Source organism: Neoarius graeffei, chromosome 15 (genome assembly GCF_027579695.1).
Source record: "Neoarius graeffei isolate fNeoGra1 chromosome 15, fNeoGra1.pri, whole genome shotgun sequence".
NCBI lineage: Eukaryota > Metazoa > Chordata > Actinopteri > Siluriformes > Ariidae > Neoarius > Neoarius graeffei.
Genome location: NC_083583.1, coordinates 18,203,002 through 18,217,339, shown reverse-complemented (window position 1 = coordinate 18,217,339; position 14,338 = coordinate 18,203,002). Strand labels below are relative to the sequence as shown.

General features: G+C 41.0%; 1 protein-coding gene across 1 annotated transcript in view; it reads right to left on the bottom strand.

Annotated features, from left to right (window-relative positions):
• LOC132898977 (uncharacterized) overlaps positions 1 to 14,338 on the bottom strand; it is a 146,264-nt gene that overhangs the window by 16,576 nt on the left and 115,350 nt on the right. The window lies entirely within an intron of this gene.

Below are 14,338 nucleotides of genomic sequence, written 5' to 3'. Positions count from 1 at the left end.
ACCTTCGCCTAGTAAGAATGAAATTCAATACGTTCTCGACCTGCACACCAAACTCCACACACTCATACACTTAACCTAGGAGAATTTGCAGCAGGCACAAGAACGTCAAGTCCGACTGTATGATGGGGCACATGCCTTAGAGAGTTCACGCCGGGAGACAAAGTGTTCATATTATTGGGAGACATGATCTGATGTTCTGAGAGAAGATCGGAATATCATCGAGGTATACAAACACAAAGCAGTTCAGGAAATCTCTCAGTATATTGTTGACTAGAGCTTGGAAGACTGCAGGAGCATTGGTTAACCCAAAAGGCATTACCAGATACTCAAAGTGTCCAAGGGGCGTGTTGAATGCCATCTTTCATTCATCTCTCTCTCTGATCTGAATGAGGTGGTAAGTGTTCCTGAGGTCCAGCTTAGAAAACACTGTGGCACCTTGAAGGGGCTCAAAAGCAGAAGTGATTAAAGGCAGAGAGCATTTGCTCTTCACAGTGATGTTATTTAGCCCATACAGGGGCATAATGTGTGATATTTCTTGGAAACAAAGAATAAGCCAGCACCAACAGGAGAGGAAGATGGTCCAATTATACCTGCAACCAAAAAGTCATTTATATACTTCTCCATAGCCTCTCTCTTTGGACAGGAGAGATTGTAGAGATGACTATTTGGGAGTGGGGAACCAGGTAGCAGATCTATGGCGCAATCATAAGGGCAGTGTGGAGGCAAAGACAGAGCTAGATCTTTTCTGAAAACTTCACTCAGGTCATGATACTGAACTGGAATGGAAGACAAAGCTAAGGGCTCACACATCTGTGGAGGGACAGTGACCTCTACTGGAGGCAGAGCAGATTGTAGGCAAGAAGGCTGGCAGAAAGAACTCCAGCTGATAATTTTTCTAGCAGACCAATCAATGTGAGGATTATGTTGTTTCAATCAGGGATGGCCCAGAACCAATGGAGCTTTCAGAAAGGAGATTATCTTATTGTAATATCTCTGTGATTACTAGACAGGACCAGAGTTATGGCAACAGTACAGTGGTGTGATTCAAGCCAGAAATTTTCCATTTTAAGCTGTTTGAGGGGCATACCAGATTGGAGGGCCAATTCTTCATCTAAAAATTTACCTTCAGCACCAGAGTCAATCAAAGCAAGGAGCAGCATGGAAAACTGCTGGTGACACAGGGTCACTTGAACTTGGGTCTTTGAGGAATCTGGGGAAGAGGGAACTGTTTGGCTCGCCAGTATTCCCACAACTACTGGTGAGCCCTGTCTTTCTGGTTGGACTTGACAGGTGGCTAGGAAATGACCAAGCTTCCCATAGTAAATGCATTCACCTGCTCTAACCCTGTGGAGATGCTTGGCGGGAGAAAGATTTGCCTGACCCAACTGCATGGGTTCCTTTTCTGAAGTAGTGGGAGGTGAAGAGACTCGGGTCTCAGGGCTTGAGTGAACTCCAGTTCTCTCAAAGGAGGGTGGAGGATGAGAGGTGAGTAGTGTTGGAAACCGACCAGCCTTCTCATGTAGCCGTTTATCTAGTCTGATGGCAAGGGAAACAATAGAGTCAAAGTTAGTTGATTTATCACGAGAAACCAGTTAATCTTTTAATTACTCACAAAGTCCATTCATAAACACCCCTCATAGGGCCGGGTCATTCCACCCAGCATCAGCTGCCAGTGTCCTAAACTCCACTGAATAATCACCCACACTTCTTATGGCTGATTATTGGAGGTTCTTGGTGGAGATTCAGTAGATGTTTCGAGGCATCGCTACAATGGTCAGGATGATCAAACACACTTTTAAACATAGTAACACACTCTTCTACTGAAAGAGTGGCAACAAGCTGATTAGTATTTATAGCTTCTGCCCAAGCCACAGCTCTTCCCCTCAATAATCCCACAATATAATGTACCTTGGATGGGTCTGAAGGGAAAGTCAACGGGCACTGGATAAACACTAGGGAGCACTGGAGGAAGAAGTCTCTGCATTTATTCATGTCTCCGGCAAAGGTTTCTGGGTTTGGAGCATACAATTCTCTGGGTGAAAGAAACACTGGAGGCAGAGTCATAGGAGCAAGTTGACAGGGCTGAGCTGCATGAGTGAGTTGAGTATTCAACAAGGTAACTTGGTTAATTGAGTCATTCAATTTACCATTACCTGATAGCTGTTTGTGAGGGTCTGAATGAGCTATTCATGTTGTCCAAGTAGTCATCCTTGACTGGAAACTACCTTTAGAATAGTGGCTGGTTCTGAGTTTGAATCCACTGGGTCCATGCTGGCAGGATTGTTCTGTTAAATGTGTAGAGAAGACAGGACCCAAATGTGAGACTCAAGACTGGTAGTTTAGTAGGTAGGGTTGATTTCTTGAACAAAAGCAAGCAGAAAATCAGGGGTTTTCCAGGGGATCTGAGTGGATAGTAAAGCAAGCAGACTAGGGTGGCTGGCAGACAGGTAACAGGAAGGCAGTGGATCTGAAACATAGGAGATTCACAGTTAGCCAAAACTTAAAACATACAAGAGAAAATTTCACCAGTTGCAGGAGGCCTTCATGCAGTACCAAATTAGTAGACTGAACGATCTGGCAAAGACTGGATTGCAGAGCCAGAGTATAAATACTGTTGGACTGTGTGTCTGCCAAAGAGAGTCAGGTAATGGATAAGTACATTAAGGAGATCCTGAAACTGGGGTACATTTGCCCCTTCATGTTGCCAGCATCTGCCAGCTTCATGGAAAAGAAAGGGAGCAGCCTATGGCCTTGAAGAGAATTCTGAGGTCCACTGATCCCTGCAGTCTCAGAACAACTGCAGGAGGCCAAAATCAATCTTCATGAAACTGGATCCATGAAGTGTATATCACTTGGTACACATGGTGTTCTGAGAGATGTAGTTGGAGGTGGTGCTGTTTTTCCACGTGTCCCCTTCATATAAAATGGCACCACCTCTGGCCACCTTGAATATGGCATGATGCCATATTGACTATCTTCAATGCCAGCAATACTCCAGTACCTTGTCATCTTGGGCATCACTGATTAAAGGGGGTACCTCACCCATGCTGGGCACTATTCTTTGCCAGGTTCAAGTACACAAACTTGTACTGACCTGCACTGAACAACACCAAAGATGACTTTCTCTCCCGTCTATCCAGCCCCTCCCAGAGAAACATCTGAAGAATGCATTCTTCCACAGTTACACTTTGTAGGGTCTATAACTGGAACATCGATCAAGTAAAAACACAGAGGATGTGAGAAGTATGTTCCCTCTCATCAAGAAGCTGATCATGTGGGATCACACCTGCCTAGCTATGAGACATCCTAGCATTCAAAGAACACACCAACTACTGCAGAACAAATACTGGTGGCCCAGCATGCTCCAAGACATTCACAGATTTATATGTTTCTGTTCCATCTGTACTTCCTGTTCTACCTATGCACAAAAACCATGATCACACATACAGTGGTGCTTGAAAGTTTGTGGACCCTTTAGAATTTTCTATATTTCTGCATAAATATGACCTAAAACATCATCAGATTTTCACACAAGTCCTAAAAGTAGATAAAGAGAACCCAGTTAAACAAATGAGACAAAAATATTATACTTGGTCATTTGTTTATTGAGGAAAATGATCCAATATTACATATCTGTGAGTGCCAAAAGTATGTGAACCTCTAGGATTAGCAGTTAATTTGAAGGTGAAATTAGAGTCAGGTGTTTTCAATCAATAGGATGACAATCAGGTGTGAGTGGGCACCTTGCTTGATTTAAAGAACAGGGATCTATCAAAGTCTGATCTTCACAACACATGTTTGTGGAAGTGTATCATGTCACAAAGGAGATTTCTGAGGGCCTCAGAAAAAGTATTGTTGATGCTCATCAGGCTGGAAAAGGTTACAAAACCATCTCTAAAGAGTTTGGACTCCACCAATCCACAGTCAGACAGATTGTGTACAAATGGAGGAAATTCAAAATCATTGTTACCCTACCCCAGGAGTGGTTGACCAACAAAGATCACTTCAAGAGCAAGGCATGTAAGGTGAGGTCACAAAGGACCCCAAGGTAACTTCTAAGTAACTGAAGGCCTCTCTCACATTGGCTAATGTTAATGTTCATGAGTCCACCATCAGGAGAACACTGAACAACAATGGTGTGCATGGCAGGGTTGCAAGGAGAAAGCCATTGCTCTCCAAAAAGAACATTGCTGCTGGTCTGCAGTTTGCTAAAGATTATGTGGACAAGCCAGAAGGCTATTGGAAAAATGTTTTGTGGACAGATGAGACCAAAATAGAACTTTTTGGTTTAAACGAAAAGTGTTATGTTTGGAGAAAGAAAACACACTGTATTCCAGCATAAGAACCTTATCCCATCTGTGAAATATGGTGGTGGTAACATCATGGTTTGGACCTGTTTTGCTGCATCTGGGTCAGGATGGCTTGCCATCATTGATGGAACAATGAATTCTGAATTATACCAGCAAATTCTAAAGGAAAATGTCACGACATCTATCCATGAACTGAATCTCAAGAGAAGGTGGGTCATGCACCAAGACAACAACCCTAAGCACACAAGTTGTTCTACCAAAGAATGGTTAAAGAAGAATAAAGTTAATGTTTTGGAATGGCCAAGTCAAAGTCCTGACCTTAATCCAATCGAAGCGAGCAGTTTATGTGAGGAAACCCACCAGCATCCCAGAGTTGAAGCTGTTCTGTATGGAGGAATGGGCTAAAATTCCTCCAAGCCAGTGTGCAGGACTGATCAACAGTTACTGGAAACGTTTAGTTGCAGTTATTGCTGCACAAGGGGGTCACACCAGATACTGAAAGCAAAGGTTCACATACTTTTGCCACTCACAGATATGTAATATTGGATCATTTTCCTCAATAAATAAATGACCAAGTATAATATTTTTATCTCATTTGTTTAACTGGGTTCTCTTGATCTACTTTTAGGACTTGTGTGAAAATATGATCATGTTTTAGATTGATTGATTGATTGATTGATTGATTGATTGATTGATTCCGAACAGTAAAGAAGATATAAAAACAAACAAAAAAACCAACAAAAAATAAAAATAAAAATTGCAATCATCAAAACATCATCATAAATAAACAGAATAGCGTAGCCACAAAGCAATAACATAATAATGTTCGGAAAGGATTAGGAAGAAGTAAATAACTTATCAAATCCTAACCCTCTATACCACCATTAATCAAACGTCACTTTCCACCATAATAAACTATATATACAAAAGAAAGCAAAATCAACAACAACAAAAAAAATACCAACATACCAAGACATACCAACATGGTATAATATCGACCAAATCAATTCATATATACAAATACTTATGTTATGCATATATACACACATACAATACATATATACAGTACATACATATACACATACCCATAACGATACACATCTATACGTACACAGACACCCATATCATAATTATGCATTTTTGATTATATATTATATACAATTATGCATATATATATATATATATATATATATATATATATATATATATATATACAAAAATACTTTTTATATAATATATCCATATGTACCCATACCCACATATATACACTTCAATAGCATGTTATTGTAATTCCTCCTCCCTATACCTCATAAAGATCTGTTCCTTATACCTTTTTTAGAACTGGTTTATAGTTGTACATTTCATGAGCTCCACATTCAAACTGTTCCATAGCTTTACTCCACAAATAGAAATACTGAACATTTTTAACGTTGTCCTAGCACTGCGAATTTTAAATTTCAATTTCCCCCTAAAATTATAGCCCCCCCTCTCTATCCGAGAACATTATTTGGATATTCCTTGGTACTTTTTAATTCCTTACTTTGTACATTACTAAGGCAGTTTTATATTCTATAATATCCCTGAATTTTAAACATTTTGAATTTAAGAATAGTGAATTAGTATGATCTCAGTAACCAGCACTATGAATTATTCTTATAGCTCTTTTTTGAAGTATAGTTATTGCATGAAGTGAACATTTATACGTATTTCCCCACACCACTGAGCAGTAATTTAAGTACGGTAAAACCAGAGAACAGTAAAGAATGCGGAGTGAATTCTAGTCCAGGACATGCTTAGCTTTACTCAACACAGATATGCTTCTTGATAGTTTCATTAGTATGTATTTTATATGTGATTTCCAATTAATTCTATTATCTATTATTACCCCAAGAAATTTATTATTAGAAACTCTTTCAATATCAACACCATCTACCTGTACATTTATTGCCCTATTTATTTCATAATTATTAAATAACATGATTTTTGTTTTAGACAGATTTAATGATAATTTATTTCGATCAAACCACCTTTTTAACCTGCACAATTCTGAAGAGATTATGTTTTCTAACTCATGTAAATTTGTTCCAGAACAAAACATATTTGTGTCATCTGCAAATAATACCATCTTAAATATCTTTGATACATTGCACATATCATTTATATAAAGAATAAACAGTTTAGGACCTAATACTGACCCCTGAGGGACACCACAATCAATATTCCAATGAGTTGAGGCAGAGTCACCCAACTTCACAAATTGTGTCCTGTTGCTCAAATAACTTATCCAATATAATACAACTCCCCTTATCCCATATTGTTCCATCTTATTAATTAATATATCATGATTAATAGTATCAAAAGCTTTTTGAAGATCAATAAATATCCCAGCGACATATTTCTTATCATCTATAGAGTTACTGATTTCTTCAATTGATTCCATTAGATCATATTTATGCAGAAATATAGAAAATTCAAAGGGGTTCACAAACTTTCAAGCACCACTGTAGCTATCAATTGTGTCTCAGATCTCCCCTCATCACAGACATCTTGGTGATTATTGACCATTTTTCAAAAACCCTTCGTCTGCTCCCTCTCTTGACTAGCCCTAGTTGATACTGTTTGTTCAATGCCTGACCTTAACCTGTTTTTTGGCCTGTTTTTTTTCCTTCACGTATTGATTTTGCCTACAAACATTATGTTACAGGCATTTAGCAGATGCTCTTATCCAGAATGAAATACAATGTACCCAGAGCAGCTGGGGGAGCAGTTGGGGGTTAGGTGCCTTGCCATTCCTGCTGATCCAGGGAAATGAATGAGCAACCTTTTGGTCCCAAAACTGCTTCTCTAACCATTAGGCCATGTCAAGCTTTCACAATAAAGCTTTTGTATACCTGCAACTGTGTCCATATCTGCCAGCTGACACTGACAATCCGTGTTTTTCTTTATGTGTAATTGATAAATAATATTGTATGTTTTGCAATTGTTTGTAAACTGCTGTGGTATAAGAGGAATAAAACACTTTACGGTATGTGCTGTTATTTAAAAATAATCAACTTAAGGGTGGTAAGAATAACATTGCATTATGTTGAGCCATAACACCCCCCCCCCCCACCTCTTTATTATTATTTTCCTATAACTGTACACTAGAGCCCTGCACTCCCATGGGAGTCCCGTGGGACCCGACGCAAAGCAGTGCAGTGCGGGACAAATTTTGAAAGCTCATTGCGGGCGCGGGCGGGAGGGGGAGTGCACAATGCGGGAGCGGGCGGGAGAGGTGATAAGCTGCAGTCCCACTAACTAAAAACATGTTTAAAATAAAATGTATAAATTATTAATTTATGTCTATCATATATAATTTGTGCTGGATATTTTATTTGGCATTAATAAAAACATTTTAAGATGCCTAAATTTGCGGATGTGGTTTAATCTCGCGTACGTTTCCGATTCCTTTCCGCTCTTCCGTGTTTGAGATCTCCGATCATGGCAGAAGAGCAGAGCTCCTCTAGTGAAGCTCACAGTGCTTCAGAAGTAAGATTTCCTAGAATGTAAATGTGAGGAGTGACATATAAGCTATGTGCAATGTACAATATTCTTAATATCCACTGTAGATTTTGGTAGGTGTGTTGGGTATCTCTGTAAAGCCTCAGCTGTGCATGCCGCCTGGCAACACGCACCCTCGCTACGTGCGCTAGGTGAAGGATCAGTCAGTGGAGAGCTCAGCTAAGCTCAGCATGTTTAATTCCCCAAGCCAATGACAAGAACATTCGTGAGAAATAACGCGAACGTCTGCATCATGCGGGATTTGCAGGTGGGAGCGGGACAAAATATGGCAGGCGCGGGCGGGAGAGGGACTGAAAATCATAATTCTTTGCGGGAGCGGGACTGCACAATACGGGAGCGGGACTGAAAATTCTGTCCCGCACAGACCTCTACTGTACACTCCATTGTGTTTTATTCTATATTTATTTTAGAATCAGCTATAGTTGAGTGTTACCTTTGGAGCAGAGATCTTTACAGACTTGTGATCCATGGTGTTCATCATATCTAACTAAACTGCAGTCATTTTAAAGATCTTTTGTTCATAGGTTTTGGTTGCCCCATCAAATTTTAAATTGATGAGCTCAAGGATGCATTTTTTCTCCACCCTGTGTTACATACTGACATATCCTTCAGTCTAAATTTATGGAAGCCTCCAGATCTGAGTAGTGTATTTGAATTGTACTATTTTTACTGCCTATGTCACTTCCATTAGAAGGTCAAAGGGCTCTGTGTATGGTTATGTTAAAAACTTTAAACCTGCAACCTGCCAAAGTGTTTTCTTGCACTCCAACCATGTACATCAGTGCTCCTCTCCATTTTTTTTCTGAGCATTATTGTACTGTCACCAAAACAACCACTACATCCTGCATTAATGATGCATTTTCCTGTAACATCCTTGTTGGGGATGTATCTGAACGCATTTACATTTACACTAGATATGTGGTCAAATCTGTACTGGACCACCTTGGGAAATGGCTTGAATGAATGCATCTTGTACATGTTTCGGTGACTGTTTACACTTGTATGTAGCGCTGTTCACTTGTGATTTGATCGCATTTTAAAACCAAGCATAAACAGAGTCTGTGAGTTTAACTTTTCACCTGTCTCCAGAAGATACTCTTTTCCACCACAAGTGCTTCTTACGGTAGATGCTGAAAAAATCCGCTGCATTCATGTTAGGTTAAGCTTTCTGTCATAAATTGGAGGTGAAGGAGGATGCAAGTGCAGACAATTTATTAAGTAAAGTTCAATCAAACAACAAAAAACGTGAAAACAAGAACCGTAAACATGAACTGTGGATATAAGGCAAAAAACATACAGACTGTAAGTGATACTGTGGCACAAACAACAACTACAACAAAAGCTTAGCAATGAGACACTGAAAAACTAGAACTTGTACAGTGGCGCTAACAAGGTATAAAAAGATACAGATGAGAATGATTGTTGAGACATGTGAGACATTAATATATGCTGTATAGTACATAGTATAAACTTTCAGATATTTGTATTCTTGTAGGGACATTTATAACATGAGAGCACAGTGGAGTCCAAAAGTCTGAGACCACATTGAAAGTCAGGGATTTTTTTTTTTCCATTTAAAATTGGAAATAAACAGAAGGTTTTATAATTTTGAAATATTTAAAACCCAACTTTTTTTGAGTGTGTTGCAGGCATCACATTTTAACTTCATTTATATTTACAAAATACAATTAAGTTGGTTAGTAAATCTATTGAAAATCTTTTGTGTACTTTTTTCAATTAAATAAAGGTTCACATGAGTTAACAAGTCACAGATGTTTGTATTAATTGCATTTTGGAAAATATCCCATCTTTTCTGGAAATGGGGTTTGTAATAATTACTTAGTCTAACATGTACTGGCTCATTATACATGCTTTACACACTATAGTTTCTCCAAAACAATGAGTGTCATTTATTTATGTAATATCAATAATAAGGATCTCAGTGGTACACAACAGAAAAAAGGGAACTGTGCAACTAATTATTAAACTTGGGTAACAGAGTCAGATGATAAACTGGGTTTTGAATCGCTTGTATAACTTGTTGCACTTATTGTATTGATATCTATTAGTATATTATGTATATAACCACATCACCAGTAAATGACATATAATATCTGATCAGTGAGTAAAACTCCTTTCATAGGTATTCACTGTTGCAATGACAACCTTGAGGTTTGTGCCATGGTTTGCGCCATGGTTTGCCTGTTCTTCTTTAGTGTACCGTAGAACCACAGGAAGAGAAGCAATCCTGGACATCAAGAAGATAAAAGTTAACATCATGCACCTACTAGATGGTTTCTGAAAATTTCACATATCAGTTTTACTGGCTCCTGTCTAGTGTACTTTCAGTTACTTTTTTCTTTGGATGTTCCCTCTCATTTAGTCTTGGTCACCCTCCAGATAGGTCTCCCCTATCACATAATGCATACCATCCACAGAGGGAGAAGGCTATCACCTGAGGCATATGAAGCCACCCTCTCCGAGAGCATGGCCAGTTTTTCCCTCTTGGAGACTTCTGGCCAGAGATGACTGTGGCATTGTCAGGATTTGAACTCTCCAGATGATAGGCTGAAAGATTTTTTGTTGTGCCACTTTGGAGCCCAGAGAATTCAGGGCTGTGTGATGCACACTAAATAAAATACCTAATTAATAATAACACCTGTGGTGTACTGACAATCTACTAAGTGCAGTAGTAAGCTGTTTGTCACATGGCCTGAGTTTTTGCATCTCAAGGGAGATATTGCCGAAGCATTACAAGAATATATATATATATATATATATATATATATATATATATATATATATATATATATATATATATATATATACAGTGCTCGGCGTAAATGAGTACACCCCCTTTGAAAAGTAACATTTTAAACAATATCTCAATGAACACAAACAATTTCCAAAATGTTGAAAAGACAAAGTTTAATATAACATCTGTTTAACTTATAATGTGAAACTAAGGTTAATAATATAAACTTAGGTTACACATTTATCAGTTTTACTCAAATTAAGGTGGTGCAAAAATGAGTACACCCCACAAGAAAAACTACTGCATCTAGTACTTTGTATGGCCTCCATGATGTTTAATGACAGCACCAAGTCTTCTCAGCATGGAATGAACAAGTTGCTGACATTTTGCAGCATCAATCTTTTTCCATTCTTCAGCAGTGACCTCTTTTAGTGACTGGATGCTGGATGGAGAGTGATGCTCAACTTGTCTCTTCAGAATTCCCCAAAGAAAATAATTTATTTCCACCACAAAGGTGAAGGCTACAAGAAGATCAGCAAAGCTTTACTTATCAGTCAGAATACTGTAGCAAAAGTGGTACAAAAATTTAAGAGAGATGGAGCTGCAGCCATCTCACAGAGACGTCCAGGTCATCCACGGAAGTTAACACCTCGACAGGAGCGTCTTCTGATGAGAAGGGTTGAAGAAAATCGGCATGCAAGTTCACTGCAGTTATCTAAAGAAGTAGAAAGCCAAACTGGGGTGACTATTTCCCGTGACACAATACGGCGTACACTGCAGAGGAATGGCATGCATGGATGCTGTCCATGAAAGAAGCCTCTCCTAAAGCCCAGGCACAAAAAAGCCCGCCTAGAGTTTGCCAGGGCCCATGCTGACAAAGATGAAGACTACTGGGACTCTATACTCTGGAGTGATGAGACCAAGATAAATGTTTTTGGAACTGATGGCTTCAAAACTGTATGGTGTCGCAAAGGTGAGGAATACAAAGAAAAATGCATGGTGCCTACAGTGAAACATGGTGGTGGCAGTGTCCTTATGTGGGGCTGCATGAGTGCTGCTGGTGTCGGGGAGCTGCATTTCATTGATGGCATCATGAATTCACAGACGTATTGCTCTATTGAGGTATTTCACCTGACGTCACAGGGTCACGTGACGCCCCGGTGTCCACCATTTTGGACGGCAAGCTAGCTAATGTCAACAACAGTAGCTGGTATGTTACTGTAGCAATGTTTACGTTCAGTCATTTGGATGACTGTTAAAACCTTTCAGTCTCAAGTTTTTCCTTTACTGGATTTACTAGTTTACTGAGCCAGCCGGCCCCGGAGCGCTAGCTAGCTAGCCGGCTCCGGAGCGCTAGCCAGCCATCCAGCCGGCTCCGGAGCGCTAGCCAGCCAGCCAGCCGGCCCCGGAGCGCTAGCTAGCTAGCTAGCCAGCCAGCCAGCCGGCCCCGGAGCGCTAGCTAGCTAGCCAGCCAGCCGGCTCCGGAACGTTAGCCATCCAGCCGGCCCCGGAGCGCTAGCTAGCTAGCCAGCCAGCCGGCTCCGGAGCGCTAGCCAGCCATCCAGCCGGCCCCGGAGCGCTAGCCAGCCAGCCAGCCGGCCCCGGAGCGCTAGCCAGCCAGCCAGCCGGCCCCGGAGCGCTAGCCAGCCAGCCAGCCAGCCGGCTCCGGAGCGTTAGCCATCCAGCCGGCCCCGGAGCGCTAGCTAGCTAGCCAGCCAGCCGGCTCCGGAGCGCTAGCCAGCCATCCAGCCGGCCCCGGAGCGCTAGCCAGCCAGCCAGCCGGCCCCGGAGCGCTAGCTAGCTAGCCAGCCAGCCAGCCGGCTCCGGAGCGTTAGCCATCCAGCCGGCCCCGGAGCGCTAGCTAGCTAGCCAGCCAGCCAGCCGGCTCCGGAGCGCTAGCTAGCTAGCCAGCCATCCAGCCGGCTCCGGAGCGCTAGCTAGCTAGCCAGCCATCCAGCCGGCTCCGGAGCGCTAGCCATCCAGCCGGCCCCGGAGCGCTAGCTAGCTAGCCATCCAGCCGGCCCCGGAGCGCTAGCTAGCTAGCCATCCAGCCGGCTCCGGAGCGCTAGCTAGCTAGCCATCCAGCCGGCTCCGGAGCGCTAGCTAGCTAGCCATCCAGCCGGCTCCGGAGCGCTAGCTAGCTAGCCATCCAGCCGGCTCCGGAGCGCTAGCTAGCTAGCCATCCAGCCGGCTCCGGAGCGCCAGCCAGCCAGCCAGCCCACCCCGGAGCGCGCTCAGTAAACTAGTAAATACAGTAAAGGAAAAACTTATAACGGGCCATGTCTCAACAGACTAAGTTATTTCAATGACATTTAATAACATTTTGTTTATCCTGAGGACCGAAAGTAAATGAAAATGTGAACAAACCTTAGCTGTCAGTGAACAATCCTGGTGGAAGCAGGTAAACGTCGTTCTCCAAGCCTGCTAACCTCAATTTTTGCAAATACCTCTCCCTCTGCTCGCCCTGTAAATGCCCTACGTCGCTGGATAGTGAAGGTGTTTTCTGCATCTCGCTCCTTTTTCTTTTATGTTTTTCGTTTGTCGCCTTCCTCGCATTCAAACTGATTCGAGCCGTGCCGTCCAAAATGGCAGTGTCACATGACTTGGTCACGTGAGTGAAATACCTCAATACTGAAAGAGAAGATGCTACCATCACTCCATGCCCTTGGTCGCCGTGCACTTTTCCAACATGACTAAACACACATCTAAGGCCACTGTTAGATTTCTGAAGAAGAACAGGGTGAAAGTGATTCAGTGGCCGAGTATGTCTCCTGATCTGAACCCAATCGAACACCTTTGGGGAATTCTGAAGAGACAAGTTGAGCATCACTCTCCATCCAGCATCCAGTCACTAAAAGAGGTCATTGTTGAAGAATGGAAAAAGATTGATGTTGCAAAATGTTGCCAACTTGTTCATCCCATGCCTAGAAGACTTGGTGCTGCCATTAAAAATCATGAAGGCCATACAAAGTACTAGATGTAGTAGTTTTTGTTGTGGGGTGTACTCATTTTTGCACCACCCTAATCTGAGTAAAACTGAAAAATGTGTAATCTAAGTTATATTATTAACCTTACTTTTTCCTGTCATAAGTTAAACAGATGTTATATTAAACTTTGTCTTTTCAACATTTTGGAAATTGTTTGTGTTCATTGAGATATTGTTTAAAATGTTACTTTTCAAAGGGGGTGTACTCATTTACGTCGAGCACTGTATATATATATATATATATATATATATATATATATATATATATATATATATATGGTTGGCTTAAAGTTATCTGTAAAGCATGAAATAACACAATCACTTCTGGTTGCATCTAATGTATTTTATTATTATTTTTTTAAAATCTGATCTGTGTTCTTGGTGTATTTTATTATCTAATAAGTATAAAAAAAATCCAACACACTAACTGTATGGATCTTGAATTCCCAGTTTTGCTGAATTTAAACTACTGTTTCACTGTTTCACTGAGAGCCCATGACAAGGAAATAGGAAGTAAATAAAAGAGATTAAATCATGGGATCATTTCAGTATGTGTGACACAAACATTTAGGTTCCCAGCTCATTCATAGCTGTCTATAGGTGAGAGATTTATCATTGAGGAGATGTGCAGATATTTTATTACACATTGAGAAACTAATCCCATGAAACTGGACTTGTTTTTTAGAGCCCTGAGCTTTTATAAATATATATTTTTAAAAACACTAT